This window comes from Vidua chalybeata, chromosome 14, assembly GCF_026979565.1.
Source record: "Vidua chalybeata isolate OUT-0048 chromosome 14, bVidCha1 merged haplotype, whole genome shotgun sequence".
NCBI lineage: Eukaryota > Metazoa > Chordata > Aves > Passeriformes > Viduidae > Vidua > Vidua chalybeata.
Window position 1 is genome coordinate 7,038,181 of NC_071543.1, and position 26,356 is coordinate 7,064,536.

Consider the following 26,356-nt stretch of genomic DNA (forward strand, 5'->3'; position numbering starts at 1 on the left):
CAGAAACCTGTTGAATCTCTTTAAAGTTGCAAGTGAGTAATGAGCTTTCATGGGGGTTTTGGTATTTGCTTTTGGTATTTTTCCACTGTATAATTGTATTTTATGTGGGAGTTATTTCAGAGTGTTTTCATGTTATGTAAGCAGCTTTGTTTTTGTTCATGGACCTTATGGCATGATTTTGTATCATGTGTTTCATCACATAAATAAAATAGATTTTTTTTTCCTCAATCTAAGGAAAAATCTCCAGGGTACTTAAAATCTCAAGTATAACAGCTTTAAATAAAATATAAATAGCAGAGGATATGTGTGCTGCTACCAAAGGTGAATTAATATGTTGAAAATCTCCTCTCACAAAACAGTGTTACTTGGTTTGTAGAAACCTTGTCCTATATATTGGAACACTCACCAGAAGTCTTAACAATTTCTAGCAGCATGTCAATAAGGCTCTGTAATTAGCAGTCCTTGTGTATTGTTCAGCCTTTTGTGTGAAGAGTGGTAAAGGGACTCTTAGTAGGTTTTCTCAGGATTGAAGATAATGATTGAAAGTGTACATTCAAAGATAATGTACAAAGTGAATATGAAAAAGAAAATTCATTCTGATCTTAGCAGATGATCAGCTTATTCTTGGCATCTTAGATGCACTTTATTGTTTTCTGGTCACTGTGGCTTTCACATACTAACACCAATCCCAGATTATCTCCTCTTGGTGCAGTACCTCACATACAATCCCACCAACAGGAAATTCTGCCGCATGTGTCTGTGCTTCCATAACCTCTACTTCATGTCAATGCCTCTATATTAGCTTTTCTTAGGGTGTCCCTAAATTTAATTTTGATAGAACAAAAACTACATAACTCCCATTACAGAATGTCTTACTGTTTTCTGTGGAGCTAAAACAATGCATGGTACATCATTTACAAGGACTCAGGTCTGATCTCATCTAGATAGGCAAGCATTGCTGTGTTCCTTGTCACAGTCACTTAGTAGCTGATTTTACAGGGTTCAGAACACAGCAGTACGGGCTGGGATATCTTGTGTCAAAATCAGGTCAAGGGACTTGATCAGCTACAGTTCATTTCCAAAGTGGGGACTGATGTGGTGCAGTATGTTCCAGGAAGCTGGGGGTCAAAACTGAAATTTCAGCTGTTAATAACGCATGAAATACAATTCAATACAATTATTTGAATTGAATGGTCACTATTTTAATAGTTGACATGCATGAGAATCTGTACTGTGTTGACATTTGAACACACACTGCAGTTTAGAACATCAAACAATGTGAAATGTGATGCTGCAGCTGTATTCTTTTGGCAGTAATTCCATCATAAGGACTTCTACCAGCTTTCTACATTTTGCCCCCTTTGCCTTAATTTTGGTCAGTCTCTGCTTCTAACATTCTAGTTAAAATAATACTTATATTTTGCCATGCTGTTTTGTATTTCTTTGTTATTATGAGAAATTATGACTGTCTTAAGCTTGGTTCAGCAGACATATCTCCAGTTTCTTTAGATGATTCTCTTTATTACCAGATTTGTTGCAACACTGTGTTTTCTCTTATTTATTTACACACACCTTGTCCCCCGCACTCTGCAAGCAGAGCATATTTCTGGTTTGTAACACATCAGTGACATCACTAGCCTTGTCAAAAATATGGGCATTATAATAGTCATAGATTGTTGGTGACTTAGAGCAAAGTTTTCTTTGTGTCTGAGAAATATTTTAAATATTACAGTATATTATATACAACAGTATATACAACAGGCCAAAGCATTAAGTATTCTTTTCAGTACTCTACAATGTGCTAGACACCCCTAGACCCCTACTGTCCCCCACACGTGCAATGTCCTGCCTTGTCCCTTTTCCATTAGATCTTGCTGCTGAATTTTCCATCTGTTTGCACTGGCCATCAGTTGTGTGAGCATGAGACAGCCAGGTCTGCTGGTGACTTTCATCTGCTAAGTGATTTATTTCTAAACTTATAGATGGCTAATGTTTAGAGACCATCCTGGTTCTTCTGCTTTTCTGAAGGTTAAAAGAAGGTTGCAGCTATAGGCTGAGCCTGAAGCTAGCTGATTTAGAAACATCTTGTGTAGCTCTCCATAGCAATCTTTTTTGATTGAGATACGTGGCTTCATGCTGAGGTAATCTGCAGGGGAAGGAGAGCTTGTAGTAATGAGCTCTCCTTCCCCTGCTGATTATTATGTCCAATCCACAGGCAACTCTGCTGTATGTGGCTGCATAAAACATTTTAAAAGATAAGACTGATCAACACCTTTTTATGGCCATAAGCCTTCAACCAGGGTTCATGCCCTCTGAAATGCTGAAAACTTTTTTTAAATTAATTTGCACTCCTGCTATAAAGGGAGTAGGTATCTTTAATTCTCTAATTGATGCTGTCTGTCTAGGTTTATAATTATTTGGGGGTTTAATCTGTTTTCAGATGCAAGGTGTTACTGCAAGTTTTAAAAAATCATAAAGAGCTATTTCTAATAGATAAGTAATAGAATGTTTGCACTACTAAACTATTAATGACTTCCTTTGTTTCCTTTGTAAAATCTACTTTATATGACAGTTAAAATTCTTGGGAGTTCTTCCACAAATTCTACTGTGTTTGTCTAAGTACCTTTTCGTTTCATCTAATCAGGAGACACTTAAAGAAGAGAAAATGAATTGCCTCACCATTTTGAATTAACCACAAAAGATACTCCTGACAAGATCTGTAAGAAAAAGAATTTGTGTGCAGAAGCAATTGCATTTTCCTATGTGTTCTTTTATGACTAAAACATTACTTTTTGACTATTGATAAAACACTAATTGAAATGGAAAATGCAGTTTTCCTCTGAATTATCTTCTCTGAGCGATCTTCCCTGACAGAAGTGCTTCCTCATCAGGGGTCAGTTTAGTTCTGCTTCTTCTTGTCTTTTTGGTGGGAAGGTTTTTTTCACTGGTGGTTTGAGGGCTTCTGAGATAATTTTTGTTTGGTTGATGTGGAATATTAGTGTCTGTATAGTCTGTCTTAGAGCAGGTACCAATAAATGATTTGTTATATTACTGGGAAGAAAATTATTAAAGAATTCAGTGAAGATGTTGCTTCTAGCTGATACAGGTTGTTTTTCTGTTCTTGCTGTCTAAAAATATTTGCAATAAAGGGGAATCTTACAAAACACAAGCATACAGATAATCTCAGTTGCTGTGCATGTTTATGACTGTGATGATAAGAAAAATGTATAAAAGTCAAATATACGACTGATTAGTTTGACTTGTGATGATTAAAACTGTTTTTTTGCATTCTACATAAGATTTAAAAATAGTTACCTTCTGACTTGCTCTTCCTAATAAGCTCTTATGTCTATTACTGAATGAGTTTTGTGAGTTTCACTGCAGTAATAACCATTCTATCTGTTTGTGATTATTTGTTTTATATATGTTGAATTTTATATCATATTTTGAAGTAAACTATCTCATATTTTCTCTGTATTCTTTTATTTCTTTGTTTTCAGGATGTTTTTTATATACATATATCAGACTTAATTGCCTTCTTAGTTGTCAGGTGTTTGGATTTCCACTTCCTTATTGTCCCCATTAGCAAATGCAGTCTATATTCATCACATGTACCTACTTATATGAAGGGCTCCCTTTCTTTAGGTACACTTGCAAAGAGAAAGCAGTCTGCTATCAGTTATTCCTACAGCATTAATCTAAATGTACACTGGGGTACTCCATATTGTGTTTTAATCACTAATAAACATGTCAGATGAATCTCATTTCTAATACATCAACAAGCAGAAATACATTGAAAATAATATATAGGTTGATTTTGTCCAAAATCCAAACATAGTTTTGAATTGAGGGTTTATATCCCCTAGTTGTAGGTAAACTCTATAAAATACCTTGCATCACAAAACGAGAGCTCGACATACAACTCTTAAATGAATTTTTTTTTTCCCCTCTTCGAAGTTTAACATATTTTCTTGCTTTCTTGTGTCGGACGAGCTGTGCCCGGGGTTTTGGTGGCTCGCCGTGCCGCTGTCCCTGGGTGGCGCCCGGAGCCAGGGAAAGGTCCCGGCTGCGGCGGGGCTGGTCCCGCCAGGGCCGGGCCAGGCTCGGCTCCTGCCCTGGGCCGCTCCCCGGAGACAGCGCTGCTCCCGTTCTGGGGCAGAAACAGCCACCTTTAGAACGGGGACAACAAGTTATTTTAGTAGCCCGCGCTGTAATTTACTTGAAAAATCAACCTGAAAATATCTCATGTTGATAACTGAGTTTCCTTGCATTAAAGGGAGGGAAAACACTACACCTTGTGCATTGCAATAGGCTGTATATTTGGGTAACCAAGAACTGTCTGTACTAAGTTTCATGTTAGTATGTGCTTCATTTAGATGTAATTTATTTTCCTACTCCCAGCTCCTGTTCTAGTCCTGCCATAGTACCAGCACTAAAACTCTTCTGCAGCTCCTGCATTGTTTCATTACCCCAGAAGTTCAAACACCTGTGGTATCTGGAAGTCCTGCTCCTCAAGCATGCTAAGATCAAGGAAAAAGAATTTATTCTAATGGCCTGAAAAAACACATAATGTCATGGGACTACTACACTGTGTGATCATTCAGTGAATGTGTTACCTTCATACTCAGAGTGAAGAAAGGATATTCTTCACTCTTTGGAGTAGAGGCCAGTAGCCATTTCATCACAAGGGAAAAAGAGAAAAGTTAGTTTTGTTGGGGAAGGAACCTTATGTCTCTGGCATATCTGACAGCGAAACAGTAGCAGAATGTTCTGGATAAAGAGGTGTTGTGAATCTTCAGTGTTTTATTGAGGGTAGAAGCTTAGTTGAAAGGCAACATAATATCCACTGCCCAGTCCTACAGGCTATTTGCAAAGAAAGAGGGAGTCTGGACAGTGTGGCCAGAGTGATAAATCTGGAATGGGATCACCGAAGTAGTCTTTTCTAATAGAGAATTCAAGCTTTGGTGCCAACTTGAGCATGTCCGGAAATGTAGGGTTGGTAGTGCCCTGTGAAGTTAGTTTGTAATTATAAAATGTAAACTCAAATGCTGCAGTGCTAATAAGTTCAGTATCTCTGCTTCCTTTATTTTACCACTTTTATTTTTTCACGTTGTTACATTATTCAGTAGTTTCTTAAAGTTCATATTTCTTGTGAGTCTGAGGTTTTTTTAAACCTTAGTTTATTAGCTTTGGTATTTTGTAGGACTAAGTTCATATTTATACTCAGATTTAAATTTTGTGAGTAATCTGCACGTGTTCCCTTTTCAATTCTGTATGAATTGTGTTCTTTGCTATTGTGCTGCACTGTGAGGGTGGCTGAGCACTGGAACAGACTGCCCAGAGAGGTTGTGGAGTTTCATTCTCTAGAGATACTCAAAACCTGTCTGGATGTGACCCTGCTCAACCTGCTCTGGGTGACCCTGCTTTAGCAGAGAGGTTGGACCCCCTTCCAACCCCAGCCACTCTGTGACTGTGATGTTTTTGTTTGTGTTGTTATCACTTTGGGGGGGTTTGCTAACAGTTCTGTAGTTTTGCCTCTGTATAACAACAAACAATTGATAGTATAGTGTTCTAAAGTACTTTGACTTGCAAATGTTTGAAGAAAGGCTGACATTTTAAAACATGATTACATAAGTTTAGCCTATGAAAAATTGAACATTTTTAATTTATATGTTCATTGATGAGAATGCAGATATAAGTTTGTGAAATTAGTAAGTTGGTCATACACAGAACTCAGAATCAACAAGTCTCCTGCCATGAGTCTGGTCAGAAGGTGTTACCTCCTCTGGAAGTGTCTTTACTTTCTTGTTAACATGAGCATACATGAGGGATGGATCTATATAAGTAAATATGTCATAATAATCCTCTGTGCCATTTAAACATCTGATGTACAAATTTAAAGTGAGCACAGAAATTACTAGAGTTAAAACGAAATGCTGTTAAATCTGTGCAAAGCCTGAAAATAACAGTTCTGGATATAAATATTTAAACTTTCTTGAAGTCTGACGTATCAATTTTGGCAGTGCTGAAGACGGTAGAGCCTCCAGTGTTGTTACTGCCTGTGAAAATGGCACAGGGCAAGTGCAGTGTAATGAAGTCTTGCAACTTTAGATTCCCACATATAAATTATTTCTGTGCTGAGTGCTTAAAATCTGAAGTCATGACAGTTTTTAACCTCAGGAACTATGAAATCATGTTGATAAGAAAGAGCAGGACTGTGAAGCCACTACACTATTTACTAATTTATTGTCTATGGCATATTGTATCACTGTTTAAAATGCTTGTACAGTACATCACAAGCTACCAGAAACATCATCATCCATACACTGTGTGTTCTGCCTAAAGAAACTGGACATCTGAAGGAACTTGTTGCTGCAGTTCTGGTTTATTTAATTTGTTATTGCCTGCTTCCATTTTAGTAAGATAGCAGTTACTTTAGCTAATTTGGGTTTTCCTTTTGTTTTTAATGGCTAGTTACCACAGACAGGTAGCAGTTTTCTCTGCAGCTTCAGAAACAAGAGAATAAACAAATAGCTGATGAATACTGAGGTTTTTTCACAGAGTAGATGCTTCCCTACTCCAAACTGTAATTTCGCAACACATCAATTTTTAGCCAATATGTAAGAGCAACAAATGATTGATTCATCCATATACTTTTTATGCCTGTTAATTATGAATGTAGCTGTTTGCTTTTAAACATTACTCTTTGTAAGTAAAATCATTAATTAGTAATCTTCAGCTTGTTAATAATGAGCCCTGAATTTGCTTTTTTTTTTTTTTTTCAGAATTACTGGGAGAATGTTTTTGTCACAAATACAAATATTTGTATGCAAATATTTATGTACCTCCATTGGAATGTTGTCCTTAGCTAAGCACCCTATGTTATTAAAAGTGAAAGAAGTAGTGAGATGTGAGAAAACTTAACATGCTTTTCTGACCTTATTAATACGTGCTTTTTTTTTTTTCCATTCAAGGCCTTTAGAATGTATTTTCTGTATTAAGCACATTTGATTTGGAGAATTTGTGGGAGGAAAGTGCAATGAATAATTTTTTTTGGAGATACATGAAAAATGTTGACAGGTTTGAAATAAAGCATACTAGTTCCCTGCTGAGATTCATACTTACTACTATGTGACCTCCTGTGTTATCTGTAGAGAATGTCTTTGTACATCAGAGAAACAAAAAGATCTTCAGATTATTTTATTGAACTCATGATATATATGAAGAATCCTAACACCAGCACTTGTGCTACATTTTTGTCATTGAATAATAAATCATTGCTGTAGCTGCACAAAGGGGTATGTAGCAATGCTGATGATGGCAGTCTAGACCTGAACTGAAGTGGATTATTTTGAAATAGAACAAAAAGGTAGATAGCAGGGTTCAGCAGAACAGTTTTGGGGCTAGAATGTGGTGACTAACCACAAGGAAGGAGATAACAGAAATTAGATTTAACTAAAAAATGATGTTATCTTTCACAGTCCTTGAATATCCTTTGTAACATAATTATGAAACTGTCATAAAAGCATTAACGAACACATTTTCAACACTCCAATTAGGTGTGAGATGGTCTGTCCTAATATACAGATATATACAGATGTAATATATATCCTAATATACAGATAGAAAGGGAGAGCACTGGAAGACTGGATGATCTGCCTTTTATCCCAAGGGAGGTGCAAATGCATGGGGCTTGGGAAAAGAACGTTTTAGAGTGCATCTTCCTAATGCAGTGCCTCAGCCACATAAGGTTTTGGGGATTTTAAGCAGGATTTGCTTGTTACATGCCTTTCCAAGGAAGCAAAGCTATGCTTTTGTGTTCTGTGCTTGTTCCTTATTCTTGTCCTGTCTTTGGAACTGAGATGTGAGAGTGGTACACCTGCATGAGGGCTCCTGATCAGACACAGAGTCTGTCTCATCTGGCTCCTCAAGTGACACACTCTTGAGACACTGTCAATGCTCTGGCCTGTTGTAAACAACCCGTTAAGCAGTGATGTGTGTTGCCATATACCAATAGTTGTGTGTAGCACCTGTAACATGAAATAGCGTGTCAGATTATTAAACTTTAACAAATTCTTGGGATTTCTTACCAAAAGAATCTGTTCAAAGACAATAGACTTATAAAAAAACAATAAAAAGAGATTCTGATGAGTCCAGCAGTAAAAAGCCCCAACAAGCATAATTGTTCTGTGACTTTTGTTGTTTGCTTTATGTAGGAATCTTCTGTAATGTGCCAGTGTTGAATTTGTGAAACTAATTAGCACATAAAGATCCAGCTGTAATAGTAATCAAATCTTGCTGGTTCAACAGACTAAGTGGAAGTTTCCTTTGTATTAACACATCCTGCACATATGGCCCACAGTTGAAGATCTGGAGCTGCTCATAGCAGCAAGTTATTTTATAAGAATTTTATAAGGAAGTATTTGTTGGTGGCAGTTGTGGCATCAACATGTGGTCTAAATCTGACTGGTGCTTCCAGTGCTGTTTGTGTCTGTAAGGGTGGAAAGGAAAAAGTGACTGATACTGCTCTCATTATCCTTATACTGTATGAAAAGGAAGTACAGTATTTTAATAATCTGTTGGCTGAGGTTCTTATTGTAGAGACCTTCAGTTGATGAATGGTGACCTTGCTAGAAGGTGTAATAGCAGCAACAAGGAAATACTGTTGGTCTTACACAAGTCACTATTGAGATTTACTTGCTCATATTTGTTTAATTATAGTATATTGCTGGCATTTCCTGTATGTTCTTTGTGACAGCTTCAAAGAATGAAAATCATCTTCTTTTACATCCTTTGGAAACACAGAAAACACTTTTTAAGTTACCTATCTCACAAATCAAAGTAGGCTATCTTGTAAAATGTACTTTAAATAATTTTCAAGCATCTCTGTCATTGTGATTTGCAGATCATGAGCTGGTAACTCTTAGCATTAAAATGCATAATTAGAAGTTTAGATGTTTCTGTGAAAGGAAGGACAGAATCTATTTCGTATTCTCTTAATAAATTATCTGAAGTAGCTACTGGGTTGCAAGTACACAAGTGCTTGTAACTGACTAATAAGGCACTTTTAGTCCAACATTTATATACCAGTCACAGTGTCTGGGGAGAGACTTTCCTTAGTGTTAGAATACAGTGCTTCTGGCGTAACGCAGCTGCCTTTGACCGCTACAAATGGCTCACAGGAAATTTGGAATGTCGAAGTGACCAGCAGGTGGTCTGAGGGGAGATGAATGGATGTGATGTTTGTTACCTTGCAAAACCTACAGAGCGTCGACAGGGCTCATATTTTGGTGGGAATCTATACAAGGCACTTGATGGTACTTAGACTCCATATTTGTAAAACTATATATAGTAAAACACTCTTCAAATATGGCAGTGAAATCAATACTTCCACAGTGAATAAAGCAACCTGGACTCAATGGATAATTTGCTGATGCTGCATCCCTTTCTCTTCCAGTTTCGCTCCTAAGTGGTAAAAGTGGGTTTTATTAGTACTTTCTAAGGGACTTAAATACTTTGAAGCATTTTTCTCCTAACTGAGCAAAATAATTCAGAAGTTTTTGCTATGCTTGATCAAAACAACATTTTCAGATTCCTTATTTTGATAAGAATTTGTGACAATTAGCAGCAAGGAAGGTTCTTATTAAACTGCAGCACAGGTTGTCTGGGGAGGTTATAGATTTTCTGCTCTTAGAGTTACTCAAAGCAGGATAGGCCCTGATCAAGCCAGCCTAGCTCTGTTTGGAGCAGGTGTTCAGACTTAATGACCTCCAAAGGTTCTTTGCAACTCAAGGTGTTCCACAATTGTAGCATGGTTATTCCAGAACAAAGGAAGGTAAGGAGTGCATTTAGCAAGACAGATCAGTAGTAGCTGATGATAGGAAATAATTCTGCATTTAAATTGCTAAAAATGGGAGATAATTCTGCAGTAATATTTTTAATAAGAGGAAGACTTGGGTTTAATATTCAACAGAAAATTTAAACCATCAAAAATAGTCAGCAGAAGCCCACAGTTCCGATGGGCGAGAGTTTTTTTGCCTTAGACCTTAGGTACAACAGTGGCTGTGCAAATCCTGTTAGCAGCAGACTGGTAAAATTTCAAGCAGTACAAGGAAGAAAGGGCTAGAGGGGAAAGAGAAATGCTAGATATTTTCGAACTCTCTGCATCTGTTAAAAAGGTTACCCTAAAACTGCTAGTCATGTTATTTAAATGCTTGATTTAGTGCCCATGTTTAGATTTCATACTTTAGTGTAGGCACCTATGGTATCACACTGGCTGTACACGTAATATAAGCTGAGCTGAAGCCTGGCCATATACCAGTCTAAAACTTAGGAGCTGGAGTTTCTTAATTTGGCTAAAGGACCCAGCAGTGTAGTTCCAGCTGCTGTGTTTCTGTGGGAGTATTTGTCTTGGTAAAAACTATGAACTTCTAATAATGTTAAGATGGAAGTGGAATATCTTATTAAATAATTTAACCAGTGTGTAATAATAAGTGGAGATGACATTCCTGATGTGCTGAGAAGCATTTATCTCCCAGAGATATTCTTTCAAAATGCCACTCCATGATTTACAGTTGTTTTCCTTGTTGATAAATACTTTTTTAATTTCTGCAGTCACTGCACCCTTTGTCTTTGACTCCGTAGGTTGTAAAGCTTGAGCAGGAGAACCACTGCAGGAAAGAAATATGAGAAATGTGTCATTTCCAGCTTTAGTCTTACTATTTCTTTCTTACCTGAATTTTTATGTAGCAAGTTTCCATTTAACACAGTTGTTTTTAAGCTTTTTACCTTGCCTCTGGCAAAATTGAAATGCCACCCTTCCAGCATATGATTTAAGTTGTTCTTCACATTGAACTTCATGATTATGTTCTCAAAGTTCACTGTTCTTTAACCTTCAAAATGCCTGCAGACTAATTTAAGAATGTGTGAAAACTGCTGCAGATAGCATTAAAACTACTAAAAAAATTTCTCTCCAGTTCGTCCTTGACCTACATCACATGCTTCATTAATCTAAATATGTAACCAGCATTTGCATTCTTAAAAATAAGTTCTTCCATCAGGTATAGAGAAATGACATTGACTTACAGAAGGGTTTGCCTTGGATACTATAGTGTGATATACAGTCCTAAACATAGGAAATCACTGTAATGTCTTTAATTTTAGACTACTTTGAATCTTAATCTGTATTATTTAATATATCTGAAATGGATGAATCTTAATCTTTATTATTTAATAAATAATCTGAATCTTAATCTGTATTATTTGAATATATCTGAAACGGATGGGTTAATTGACATCCACCATGGAACAAAAATACTGTAAAGAACTAGACCACATCTCCTGGAGTAACTCTTGCTTTCAGTGACTGCGCATCTGAGTAATTGAACAGATATAATTTATCCCCAAAATATTAAAGGGCAGGTTGTTATTTTTGGCTTAAATTAATAATTTACTCAGGTCTAGTTAATCTTATATAATTGCTTAGTTACTCTTTGAATGATAAGGAATTTTTGAAGCTTATAGCTTCTGGAAATGATTTTTAGCTGAATTACTGTTTTAGCTACTTATAACAGTAAACTGATCCCAAATGATGAGTAAAAAGGGGATATGCAATAATTCCTCTTTTCTCTAAGTTGTTGTTGTTGCCTTTCAGCAGAACTGGTGAAAAATCTCATTCTTCCTTCTAATTCATTTACTTTTTCTTTGCTGTGACTTTATAATGAATGCCTGCTGAGACAGTTTGTGTAACGCATATTTGTATGTATGAAAACCATGGGAGCTCAGACTTTAATCATAGGTCTCTGTGCACATGGGAAGAAAAAGAAGTTATATGGGTGTTCTGCTTATATTGTGGTATTCTCTTTGGGAGTTGTTATGCATTTCATATTATATGTAAAAAATAGATTTTTTTTTTAAACTTCATTTGATTTTATGTTGGTATGTGACTCAATATGAATCTCAGAAGACATCCGACCAATTGGCTATATGATTTATAAATACAAAGTTATAATACTTTGTTGAGGAAAGAATTCATATTCTCTTTTTTAAAAAAGCACTTGTTGCTTGATTGTGCTCAAACTTTTTTGTATTTGCTTTTTGGCTTTTAAACAAAAACTTGAGTCTTCTTGATGCTTTAGCAATTCTTCACAGACTGTGTATAAAGGTGTGCTGTTCAACTTCTGTCCGGGTGCCCAGGTGCAGATGACTTCCATATTCTGTAGTTCTTTTGATTTATAGGTTAAAACCAGAAAATGTCAAAATCCCATTCTACCGTGCAACTTTGCTCTTGCTGTCTGCATATGCTGATGCTCTCATGAGTGTTGAGGACTTTTCCCAGCCATTGTTGTATGACCTGAGGCATAATCGTGAGGGCACCATCTTGGATCTCAAGGCTGGATCTCAAGGATCTCAAAACTGAGAAAGTGAGGAGTTTAGATGAAAGCTCAACTTTCTAAGCAAAAGACAGTTAAAAATAAATCTTAGTGTGTGCAATGCCTTTGGCTTCCCTTAGAAATATGAGTAAAGATGTACTGAGTATCCTTGTCAGCCACGGAAGGTACCTTTCTAGACCTTACTGATGTCTTTGGTTAACAGGACTTAAATTAGCAAACAAATAGCCAGAGTTTCAGTTCTTAGCTACATTTCATGCTTGCTAAAGGATGTATTCTGCATTGTTTCTAAAATCTTGTCCTTTTGTGGATTGGTCCTGTTGAGGGGACAGACAGAGCACTCAGTCTGGATGACAGCCCAGTGAATGCTGTGTGAAAAGCTGATCAACTTATGGTGTCTGCAGGAAAATAACTACCAGAATCAGTGAGCCTCTCTGAAAAGACTTAAATTACTTCAGCTTTTGTAAAAGCTTTTGGTTACACAGCAGCTGCCAAGATCTAAACACAAGATCTTCCACTTCTAGGAAGTTTTCCTAGTTACACGCTTGGCAATGTTTATAATTTTTCATCCATCCCTCTAGGCATAATAAAAGGGTTTGCAATCGTTTTTTTTTTGGTGGGAAGAGAGGGGAAATAGTGATATTTAATTGAGAGATACCTCGGGATCAGGACAACTTCAAAGAACTGTGTGTGTAGATAAAGAAAATTCCCTTTTCTTTGCATGCTGTGACAAGCAACTATTTTTATCTTCTGGTGCCATCTATTTGGGAGCTGACTGCCATATAAATACAGCATATTGAGTAGGTACAAGGGATATAGTGAATTAGTATTTTTCTCACTAATATCACTTTGTTATTTTACTGTTTTGTAATCTAACCACATTTTCACCAAAAGATAGGTACACATTATATGAAGAGATGTAAGATTTCTTATTGATGATAATATGTTTCTAGTTTGACTCTGTGGTAGAAAATTGAAACAACTATTGGGAAATTTTATTCAGGAATTGAATAAAATTTCTATATTTTTCTGTCAAATTTATAGAAGCTTATATTTTCGATGCCTCGAAGTTTCTGAAATTAATATTAATATAGTTATGACAGACAAATACTACGAGTCAGTTAACATACAGTGCATTCTGGTGTTACTTTAAATATTAGTGTTACAACAAGAAAGTTACTGTTGGACCCCAAGTGAAAGCATTTGCAGCAGATAACAACTTCAGATGTTTATTTATCAAACGAAAGCCAAGCTCTCAGCCAGTCCCTTTTAGAGCAGTCAGGTTTCATTAGCATGATTGATATCTCACAGGTTCTTGTCTAGCTACGAATGCCTTTATGCTGAAGACAGGCAAAGAGGCGTTGGTTTATTCTCTCACCTATATTCACAGGATGAAAGCGTGTATGCTCAGAGATCCACTGCCTGGAGCAATGCCATGAGAGAGGTTTAAGCTCATAGCACTGCAGTTTGGCTAAAAAAAAAAAGGAAAAAGTAACAGCTTTTGAACATATTAAAGATGCATTTATCGCTGCTCTGCTTTAGGGATTAAGAAAATGTTATTCTAACTTGTGCTAAAGCCTGCTTTGTAATTTATGCACTGTCATTTTTCAGGGGGGTACTCAATGCTGTTGCAATGTGCAAATATGTTTTGACTACTTTTTAAGGAAAAAAAAAGAAAATTAATGTGACAGGACTTTTTCCTTAAGCTAACATGTAAATTAATCACCTTTTCAGATGATTCTTTGAAAATTTTAAGCTGTTTTAATACAAGACTTTTTTCTGACTTAGTACAATGAATAAGTGAACCCACTGTCAAAACTGCATTTACTATAATATGACATCCTTTTAATTAAGATCAAATGCAAAAAAAGCTAAGGAATATATTCAGTACTGAAACATGTTTTCCAAGGGTGACATTTTCATTTCAATGGAAAAAAATTAGAGATCTGCACTCTAACACTGTGGCTCCTCCATTTCTAAACTTCCCTTTAATAAGGAAATATCTTGTGGAATTTGGCAGATTTGTCCTTAACTATGAGATAAAAACCGTACATAAATGATAATTTCCTGTTGTAGTTGGTACCAAATTAGCTGACTTTTATTGCCACTGAATAGAAATGTGTAGTCTGGCTGCTCATAGAGTTCATGCTTGAAATTCCAGAAATAACAATATTGAAGTAGACCACTTCAAAGGGGGTTATTCATCATCAGAAAGCTTTTAGACTGTTTGCTGGCTGCTGATCTTCACACTCTTCTATATTTGCGGTGTTCTTTGAAATCACAAAAGAGGCACATACTTTGTAAAGAATATATTTTATGCTTAAAAGGCAGGTGCACTGCCTAAATCATCATTTTGTAATTAAGAATTACTGTTATCCTTGAGAAATATGGATTACTTTGAATGTGAAGGAGGGATGTCTTCTAGTAAATAATGAGAAAGTATTGCAGTAACATTTCACATCTTTGCTTATTGATCTGTGTCACATGTCTTAAGTAAATAGTAACAGTAAATGTACAGTAATAGTAAATGACGCATCTTATGTCTCTACCAGTGTTGTCTTATAATATCACCACCAAATTCTCAGGGCCCTCTGCTAGGTAAGTTTATAAGTTGCCATGGTTTAAACCCAGCTTGCAACTCAGCCCCACAGGGCCACTCACTGGAGGAGAGAATCAAAAGGATAAAAGTGAGAAAACTGAGTGGGTTGGATAAAGGCAGTTTAACAGGTAAAGCAAAAGCCACGTGCCCAAGCAAGGCAAACCAAGGGACTCATTCCCCACTTCCCATGGCAGGCAGTGCTCAGCCATCCCCAGGACAGCAGGGCTCCAGCACCTGTAACAGTGACTTGGGAAGACAAACACCATCCCTCCAAACGTCCCCCCTTCCTGCTTCTCCCCACATTTATATGCTGAGCGTGGTGCCATATTATGGGATATCCCCTGGGTCAGCTGGGGTCAGCTGTCCTAGCTGTGTCTCCTCCCAGCTCCCTGTGGAGCTTCTTGCTGGTGGGTGAGGAGCAGAAAGGACCTTGACTCTGTGTTAGTGCTGCTCATGATAACAAAAAACAGCCCTGAATTATCAACACTGTTCTCAGACAAATCCAAACCACATATATAGTGGTTTTCTATAAAGAAAATTTACTCCATAGAATCATAGAATCACTAAGGTTAGAAAAAACCTCCAAGATAATCAAGTCTGGTGTTCAACCCAGTACCACCGTGCCCACTAAACCATATTGTGGAACAATAGCATTTTAACAATCCCAACCAAAACCAGCACTTAAATGCTGTTAGTTTTGCAGCAGTGGAAATTGAGGCACACAAAGTTATTTGTGCTCAGATGTCAGGGCCAATGTGCATGCCTTCAAGCCATGTACTTTCCTAGAGGAGGAAACCTGTCATCTTGCACACTTTGGACTGCTCCTTCAGTTGTTACATTATATATCATGTCCCTCTACAGCCCATTTTTGTTTTGTGTTCACCCAGCTCCAGGAGCAATTGCAGTGGCACAGAATGAGTTCCCTGGTTGCCTTCCTAATTTTTGTCACTTGGAAAGTTGTATTTCAATTAATTTTCTGGACTTTTCAGTAAATGTAGGGTAATAGGGAAGTGAAGTCACAATAGGCTGTTGAATATTGTAAAGCATATGGAGCATGGTTGCTAGAATCTGAGAAGTCTGTTGAAGACATTGCATTAAGATTTGCAATGGAGTAAAAGCAAAAAGGAATATGTGGAGGAAAGTGGTGACAGATACCTGTGCTGCTATACAGGGGTGAGGAATCCCATAGGGCTTTCCCCGACTGGTTGGTAATGAAGGATTTATGTGATTATTGTCTCTGTGGAAGTGGCATGCATGGGAGTAAAGTTAGGATTTTGTGAGTAGATAGAAATGCCTGGAATCTTCATATTTCTTTCATCCCAATCAGCTCATACATCATGTAGGCATGGTTTGAAGCATTGCACAGGAGTCAATTCCTGTAGATACTGAGAATTTATTACTGCCCTTGTACCCTTACTGCTGTCACCTGCCACTGGTGCTGCTGTTCCTTTGAAAGAGTCAGGAAAATTGTTTTGGAGTGGCTCGCTTCTTTTTCTCTGGGCAATCACACAGAATTCTACAGACCTGTTCCCAAAACCTACATGTATAATAACATAAACCCACCTCTAACACCCTCTCCTTTCCATAGTCATAGATTAGTAGTAAGAGAAATGAGAGAATAAGTGTTAAAATATCCCCAGTAAAATGTTGTTCACATGTTTTCATGGTAACCAACCTAAAAAATTAACAGTTCTATGACTTTTAATGCGATTTGGAGGGGAGCTAATTGAACTTCAACCCAGAGAAGCCTGAAGAAATACACATTGTGTGAAGAAAGCAACCAAAAGAATCAGCTGAATATTAATTTCCTCTGAAAAAAAATGTTGTGGGGATGCCAGTTTGTTACTGGGTTGCACTTAGTAATGTAAGATTACATTTATGCAGCAACAGGAGGCCAAGGATACCTTTTGTTCCCTTTGTTCTCTGTAACTTTTAGTGAAATATCACCTGGTGAGCTCTCAAACGAAATATTCTGAGTATTTTGAACTCAATACCTGGAAGATTGAGTTTCCCTAGGCAGCAGTTATTTGTATGAGGGGACACTTGTTGAACTGTGCTATGGCTGAAGATTCTACCTCTGGAACTAGAGACTGCATTTCTTCTTTTTAAGGGCCTCCTGCAGTAATCATTGTCCCAGATTTTCAAAGGCAGGATTTGGGGTTGAAAGCTGTGAATTGGCAGTGTCTCTAGTGGATTCTTCTGTAAGAGTTACTGGACTTTTGTTATTTTTAAGTAGGCCATGGCATCAAATGAACTGCATGATAAGGATGTTTTCCAATAAAGAGTTTTATTTATAGTTGCATTTTAATAATTATTCATGATGCTTAGGCATGTGGTTCCAGCATGTCTGAACCTTTGAACCTTTGAATTCATTCAGGTGTTCTGAATAAATTTAAATATATTTTTATGTAAAAGAAAAACTGGTAATGGTTTATCAGCTGATTAGAAAAGCTAAATTTCCAAATTTCTAAAGTTTGCCTTACACTGATAGTACAGATAGTGCAGGATGGGAAGTGGGATGTGCACAGGCCTGTGCTTATGGTGATGCCACTGAGGAGAAGCCTGAAGATGATCAGCTTCTGATTAAAATGTCAGTACCAGTGTGACAGTGATTTGGTGGAAGAGAAGTTTGAGAACCAGTCTGTATCAAATTGAAAGTGTGCTGAGATTTTAGATAAGTGAATTATAATAATAAGACTTGCCACGTTTCTGAGGTGCTGCATTTAATATTCCTAGTTTTACAAACTCTGCAAGGGATCCTGAAGGATTTTTTTTTTCAATAAAGTAAAGGTCCTTAGTTTATTAGCTCGATATCAACAAAAAGTGACTTAATAGAAAAAAGGAAAGCACAGCACTAGTGTTTAATGAAATGTCTTGTAATAACCTTATGGATATTGTATTCATTTTGTTTAGGTGGCAAAAGGAGCACATTCTTAATTCAGAGACATGAGCTTTACATTGCATGTACTTATTCACATGACTGTTTCAGGATAAGATGTGGAATGAACATCCTTACTTTTTATACCATCACTACTTTTACTCTAATACATATTTAATAAAAGGAATGATTAAGGTGAGAAGTTAATACTAAATAGATACTAGTTAACATCTTAATGATAGAGATAGCCCTTCTTTTGAAACAGCTGAAGCTAATATAGGTTGCCTTTTCCCTTTCCTTTTAGGCAATATTCTAATGGCAATCTTAATGCTGAGTTTGGATCTGCATTAAATGAAAAGATGATAATTTCTTCCCTTTTAGAAGTATTTTCCTCATGCTGGTTTTTTTTTTTCGTCTTTAGTTCATGATGCTTTTCTGCTTTCTGTTTTTTTAAATGCAGAAATCAAGTGCTTCTGAATTAGATTTTATTCATTGTGTTTTAAAACCTAAGTGTTAGGTATTTTTACAGAAGGCGCTTGATTGTCAAGAGCTTATAGTGAATACAAGGAGAGACAGCAGTTAATCTCTCCATTTTAAGAATTAATTTTATATCATGTTCTTCATTTTAATATTTTGATTATGTCCTGCTTGGTTAGTCTTAAGATAAGGAATAAACAGACACTCTCACCAGAGTTTATCCATCCTTAACGTTTTTTCCCTCAGTTACCTTGTGGTGAACAGCCACTCTTAATTCTGTTTGCTTTTTAAACCTCTGTTCTGAGAACCTGAGCTTTTACAAATTTCTGTTATCAACATGAGTTTTATTTCCCTGTCTATGAATTAACCTGCATGGAAATGCTTGTGCACCTCTATGATACTCAGTATGAAGAATGTGAAAGAGGAAAATTGTACATTGGTTTTGCTGTGCATTAGAGCATGGATTCCTTATTCAGAGAACATATCTCTCTTTTTTTGAAGCATATAATAAATCTGACTGTGCACTTCATTTGGTCTTTGAAAACAAAGTGGTATCCTCTAGACGTGAGTAGGTTTCATAATATAGGATGTGAAGCAGTTTGTATAAATGCTCTTTTTAAACTCTTGTCTCTGTTATTTTAATGTCTCCAAAGCTTCTGTGTCCCTTTCCTCAGCTGTCAATGCTTTGAATTCTCTTGGGTACTATGAGAAATCAATCTACTTTGTTTCCAACACAGCAAGATGCAAGCAAGAAATTAAAATGTTTCTGAGAAAATATTCATGTTGGAAGTCTCTACACTCAAATGGTATATTCTGTTAATACCTGTGTACCTAGTTATCCCAACTTTGATCCAAGGTGCAGTTGGAGAGAGAAAAATTGAATTGATAAAGAACATTTAAAATTAATCATACCAAGGAAAAGGACAAACGGTTTTATTTAAATATATTCATGTATACACATGCATACATAAAACAGCTAAGAGAAAATATCTAACTGGTTTCATAGTGAAATCTTTTAGAAAAAAATTCTTCTGGAACAGTGTTTTCTCATAATCTATTTCTGCTAAAGACAAGGCACAAGTATAAAAATCCATTGAAACTTTTCTTGGTTATCCTTTTAATTTTCCTATTTTTTTTAATTTATTGTTTTGAATCATATATTGATAACCTGCCAAGAGTCAGATGAGATATGTATATGGTTCACAATTCTGAGAAGTAGGAATTCTGTAAGAGAAATTCAGGATTCATTTTTTCCTATATTTAGTATCATTTATGAGCTCCTTATGAACATATGTTTGTCTTAGAACATTGTTCTCTCTTCAGGTACTGTCCACTCTCATGGGCAAGGCACTGAAGACCAGATTTAGTTACTGACATTTCTTTGGTGAAAAGTAAGACAGAAAAAGACCTAAAACCACCTGTTATTACAAAATCAAATCTTTTAATGTCTTCTATAATATAAGGCATGAAAATATACAAAATTAATGTTTAAAAGCCTTTTGCAGCTTCATTCTGCTGCTCCATGCAGCTGTGGGACACCCAAAAGACTGAATGGATGTAAACCTCTTAAGATAGGGCAACCTCTGTTTCTTTTGGTGTATGTAAAATTAGACCTGGACATACAGAAGTGTTCCATTTTTGTTTGTTTCTAGGGTGTTTTGACAGCAGATTCTTTGTTCTTTTCTCTGAACTGCTGACTCATGGAAGTGTCTGTGGTGCCCTGGCTCAGGGAAGCTGAACTTGAGCATTGACAGCCAAAGAAGGGAACAGCTTTTGCCAGGTCTTCCTCTCTAACAAGGGATTCTGAAAGGAATCAGTTCTCCTTGTATCTTCCCTCAAGACTGCTCCTCTTAGCTGAGCACTAATTAAGCAGAGCTCTTTCTTTTTTGTTCCTTCTTTGAAGTCTCTTGTTTGCCTCTGGGAGAGGCTGGTTAGGTACTCAACAGCCCATGAGCTCCTTCCAGACTCGTATAATGGGGTGTACAAACCCTGCATTATGCCACTGTAAAATCATCCCATTGGGAGCAAAAGGATAGGAAGGTTATGGAAAAGAGACTAATAGTCTCCTACCCCTTTCCAGTATTGCACATCCTCTCATCTGTACAGTCTGTCAGGTATCACTGTGACCACCCCAGCACCAGTAGAGCAGAACCTGTCTGTAGTGCCTGATTATTAGAGCTGCTGATCACAGAAGAAATCCCACTAAAGAGTAATTCAGAGAAGACTGTGTGGGAGAGAAACTTCACATAAGCAGTTTCCATGAATTTTAGGAATGGTTTAAAGTGCCATAAGTGACGATTCATTATATCTGAGTTAATGGTATGGCCTTTTTTATGCTTCTCTCCCCCTGCTTTATTTGCCCCTTACAGCTTTGCTGATAACACCAGAATAGAGTTAGTAGGGAGATTTGGAGGTAAAGAAGTGTGGAATCATCTTAAGCAGACACCACTGTAATGTATCCAAGTTATTTTATATATGTATTTCATATAGTATTGCCTCTTCATACATTCCCAGTGATTAAAATGCAGGGTGAGGGATCTCATTCGGAGAGGCTCTGGACTGCTCACCCTTCTGTGTTCTGATTATTCCACTGTCTTGAGAATTCTGCTAAGAACTATAGAAATTAAATTAAAATGTAGCCACTCTTTGGTTAAGAATATCTTGTATACCATGGGACACTACTGAAAAAAGATCTAGAAGTATGGTCTCAGCATTTATGCTGCTTTCCTTTCCTCTTATAAAATGCCTTTTTTCATCTTACAGTGGCAGATTATTTCTTTACAAATATATGACAATCCTTCTCCCAAGATTTTTGTTTCATTACTGAGACTTTAAGACAAAACTTGGTATGTTCTTTCTAGATATACAATGTAAAACTACTCTGAAACTATTTCATTACATCTAATCACTTCCTTCAATGTTATTTCAACTGCCTGAAAAATAGACACTGGGAATGAATCTTCAGCACCTGAAGTTGGTTAGCAGTGAATATACTCAGTGCCTTGTTTTATATTTTGTTTGTAGTCAATTGAATTTTGTTTTAATTTGCTGTATTCATTGTAGTATTAATTAATGATAAATCCAGCTAAATTAGCCCAGTATAAGTCAAAATAGATAGGCTAAAGAAATAGTGCTTGTGCTGTGAAGCTTACTGTACAGCATGGCTGTGCTGCCACTGACAGTGTCTGCTCAGTGCCCTGCAAGGCCATCCAGCTGGAGCAAAAAAGTAGCAGTTCGGCATGTGTATGGGCCTCTGGCCATCTGAAGCACTTGAACTAAAACTCAGTTCTACTGTAAATATAACTGAAAATTATTACTTGATTGGTTCATATAGCTTAAAGCTGGTGTATAATACACACCCAGCTCAACATCAATTTCAAACCATTCATCTACATTTCATGCCAACTGACACAGTCATGTTTGTTGCAGCATAGTGTCAGATTCTCAATGCTATTCTGGTTCTTTGTTTCTTAGAAAGAAAATCCAGAGAAAAGGTTTTCAGTCAGTAGTGAATACATACTCTGAACTGGTCTTTAGTTTGGCAGTTCCAGGGTAAGTCATCACAGCAAGAAAATACAGAGAATCACATATGAAAGTCCTTTGAGTTACATTTTATATTACATTTTATATTACAAGATGTTTGGTCTGATAAACAGCATAGGCAAATGTAAACTGGAGAATGTACTGAATGTAGAGGACAGAATTACCGATATAACATCATTTTCATGGGACCAGGTGGTGACTGGGAGAGCTTTGTGGGGAGGGAGCACATACAGAAAAAAGGGAAGCCAGTTCTGGTAACACAGATAGCAATTTAGGGAAAGTGAACAGTGTCAGCGAGGCATTACTGTTGAGCAAAATACAGCAAGAGGAGAAACAACAGGTAGTGGCTGCTGAGAAACTTGTTCTTGCTGGGTAGCTGTGATGTATTTTCTGTTCTAGGAGCATTATCAGATCTGCACAGGCATTCTTCAGAAAGGCTTCTTTTTGTACAAAAGAGAAAATTGTATTTTTCCTTGTTGATGTATCCAAATGATTAATTTTAAAACCACAGAATATAATGTAATATTTGTATGTATAAAATACAAAGGGCTGGACATTAAAAGATAAATAGATTCTTTATTAGAGGAACTATTTGGGAGGAAATTTGTGGAAGTACTCTGCTAAGAAAAAAAATGTTCAAGTTACAAATTATGACTTAGTTGTTTTCTGAGAAGGAGTGTGTGGCACTGTAGTTGGAGCAGTCAGTAGCAGAGGATAGACATGCAAGCAGTAAAATAATGTAGAGTTTTTGAATTGTGCTACACAAGCCCTCTAAACTGTCATTCAATGTGAACAGCGATTTGCATTTTTCTGTCTTTCTACTTAACACTTAAATAGGATGTGGCATGATTTTAGAGAACTGGGGAAAGTGGAGATTCTGACTGATAGTGGAGTGCAGAATATTTACAAAACCAGTTTTTTCAACTCCTGGATGAAGATTGTCCAGCCAGATGAGCTGAATTTATGCAGACAGGGAAGTGTGCTATTTGTTGAAATGTCTGTTCTCTGCTACCAAGCTTGAATGATGTATTAAAGGAAGAGGAAGAATTTCACTGAAGTCACATTTTAAAGTCAGTGTAAGGGATACAACTCTACAAATATTTCCAGTGAACAGGAGGCAGTCCACTGGGTCTGGATCTGTGTTCTGTTTTCTCTTCAGTGTAGAAAGATGGTGAATCTTTTCCCCTGGTTTTAATGCTAGCCATTGCCAAATGGTCTGATTTCTTCTCATACAAAAAATACACTTAGACATTTATGCACTTATTACTTATTTCCCCATGTATATCCTATGGTGATCTTTTGTTGTGTGTTTGTACAACCAGTGGTAAATCTATTCCTCTGCTTACCTTGTAAAGCAGCTTACCTTATGTGCATGGCCTTTCCAGATGGAAAGAATTTGTTGTCAATGCCTCAGGCTGTTGTTTCTCTTTCTTGCTTCTACAACTATTCCTGTAAACAAGAACTATGTCTACAGTTTTATATTTAAATTTTGCCAGAGGGCTTTTGTATTCCAATTGCAAGAATCTGTAGTTGGAACAGACCTCTAAATATATTACATAAATACAAAATTATAATATATGATTGTGTGACTGAGTATGTAATTATTTTATGTTTGGGTTTTTTTCCACAGGCAGGTGCTTCTAGTACACAAAATAATTTTTTTATTTTTGCTCTTTAAAAATGTTTTATGTTTGAATAATGTATTTACTCTTACAGCTAATAACAGTGTATTTCAGACTGTCTTCTCTTTTATCTGTGCTGGTTGTGGCATACGCTGCACTCCTGTCCAAGTGACCATGATTTTAATTGTTCAAAGCATTTGAAGCAGCAGTTCCCTATTCATATCTCAGTTTGCTGTGAGCTGGAGCAGGGTGTTAGTGCATCCTTGAAGCACAGACCTCAAGGCTGTATTTGGGATCCAGTTTAACCTGAGGGATCTCGTAGAAATGCAGTGTCATGGTGCTTTAGGCTTTGCTGAAGTGTGTGTATCCATACACATCCTGCTGCCTGGAACATGAGTCAGACTCAGCTGCACTTCCACAGCTTCTCCCTGTAACCCTAAAAGGGGACAACCAAATTACAGCTGAGCCAGCAGAGGCTTTTGCAGTAGTGGTATGAACAGGCTCCAAGGCAGCAGTGGTCACAAGAACAGCTGGTTAGCTGGGCATATGTTGAACATGGGAAAGTCTGTAAGGAGATCTTCTGACTGTGTCTCTTAAAGACTAAAAGAGAGGAGGTCTGGGGTATGTGTGTTAACTCTATTTCCCTATCACCAGATTTTGTACTTCTATTCACCCTTTTCAAAAATTGTTATTTCAATTCTTAGAACTTTTGTAAATATATTTTCAATATGTGAGAACAGCTGAATTACATTATAGATCTGCCTTTAAATTTCTTCTGGTTTATTCAAAGGGTTATTTTTTTAAATGAAAAAAATCTGTATTTTATGGAATATCCCCACTGTGACCGAATTCCACTTCAGTGATTTGTAACATTTTCATTATGTTTCATTTGTCTCTGGAGCCATTGAGTTAGTTCCAGATCCAGTATTAAATCTCTCCAGTAGTACACTCCCTGGCTAGCCTGAGATATTATTTTAAATATTTATAAGAGAGGGAGCTTTTCTAAATCTTAGAAGACTTGAAGGATAATCACAAGATTTGGAGATGAACACAATTTAATTCTGCATGAGGTTTTGGGTTTTATTTCTGAAGCAGCAACAGAAGTTTTAGAAAATCACAGCCCCACAGATGGCCGAAATGGGCAGGCACCTCTGGAGAACAGCCAGTCCAACCCTGCTCAGAGCAAGGGCAGCTAGAGCAGGATGTCCAGGGCTAAACTGTGTTCACTTTTCAGTACCTCTGAGAGCCTCTCCAGGAAACCTGTTCCTCTGCTCAATCACCCTTTTCTTAGGTTTAAACTACGTTTTAATGGTTTTGAGTGGAATTGATGGAATGGTAAAGTTATGGAGCCTTTCACTTTCAAGTACCACTTGGTTTTTATTAACATCTAAATGTCAATCATGGTCTTAAATAACACTTAATATTCAAATGAAGATTTCTGCCTATGTTGTGGATATTCTGAGCATAGATGGCCATATATCTCCTACAAGGCAGTTGCTATAACAATATTTTTTTGTCTCATGACAATGCATGTTTTTAGTTCTTGTTCTAATAGTCTTCAATAATTGACATGCTTAGAAGGAATTTTAATATTAGCATTTCCATACTTGCAACAAAAACAATTTTCATGCAGCCATACTGATCTGCTCAGTATAACATAGGAAGTCACCAGCAGATGGGAATGCAACCCAAGTGTCCTGATTACCTCTTACCTTGAACTTGCTGACAAACAAAAAAGTACAATAAATAGTATTGTACAAAGTTATGTGGTTCTTAGCATAATTTCAAAGAAATGTGAAATTCTACCAATAACCTAAAATCTAGGCATACCTTTTCTTAGCAGAAATGATCCAAAAGTAAGTTAAAAATCTGGGGGTCCCCCACACAGAAACGTGTTGAAGCAAATCCAGAGGAGGTTACCAGGGTGATAGAGGTATGGAGCATCTTGGCTGTGAGGAAAGGCTGAGAGAATTGGGACCATTCAGCTGGACAAGGACAAGGCTTTGGGGTGACTGAATTGTGGCCTTGCAGTGCCTGAAAGGAGCCCACAAGAAAGATGGAGAGGGACTTTGTGCCTGTAGTGACAGGACAAGGGGGAATGGCTTCAAACTAACAGACAGTAGCTTTGAATTAGATGTTAGGTAGAAATTCTTCCCTGTGAGGATTGCAAGGCCGTGGCACAGGTTGCCCAGAGAAGCTGTGGATGCACCATCCCTGAAAATGTTCAAGGCCAGGCTGAAGGGAGCTTTGAACGTTGAAAAACGTTCCCTGCCCATGGAAGTGGGATTGGAGCTAGATGATCTTTGAGGTCCCTTCCAACCCAAACCATTTTAGGGTCTATGAAAATACAGTGTTTTGTTATTTCTGTGTATAGACAACACTGTGTTATTTGTATACATAAATTTTGTTTCTGTTAAAACACTTGACTGAAGTGTTCAGTCATGGTTTAAAAAGAGGTTGTAGTTGTTACTGCTATGTAAGTTGTCAGCCCAGATTTATATTTTAAACTTACCTTATTTCCTATTTTTTTGCTTTGCTACATAGTGAGATGGGTGAGCAAAATAATGATAGAAGGGCAATTTGTATGGCCAGCACTTTACACTGGTTGAGTTCTTGCAGTTAAAGCCGAAGCCATTAGATGGTGCCATGTGTAACCAGAATTTTCTTCTCGGCTGCTGAAAGCCAGCTGCGTGTTAAATCTGGCACGATCTTAAATGGCCAAGCCTATTCTTCTAGGGCACTGCCTTGCATTGGTCAGCCTCAGTCATTATGCGCAAAACCCAGACAATAAATTAAATCTCTAGAATTTTTTTTTTTATTTGTTTCAATGAAAAGACTGCACCATCCT

The 26,356-nt window shown here is 37.0% G+C and overlaps 1 protein-coding gene across 2 annotated transcripts in view; it reads left to right on the plus strand.

Annotated features, from left to right (window-relative positions):
* The window catches only part of MAMLD1 (mastermind like domain containing 1), a 251,549-nt gene that overhangs the window by 1,488 nt on the left and 223,705 nt on the right, over positions 1-26,356 (plus strand). The gene's annotated exons all lie outside the window — the stretch shown is intronic.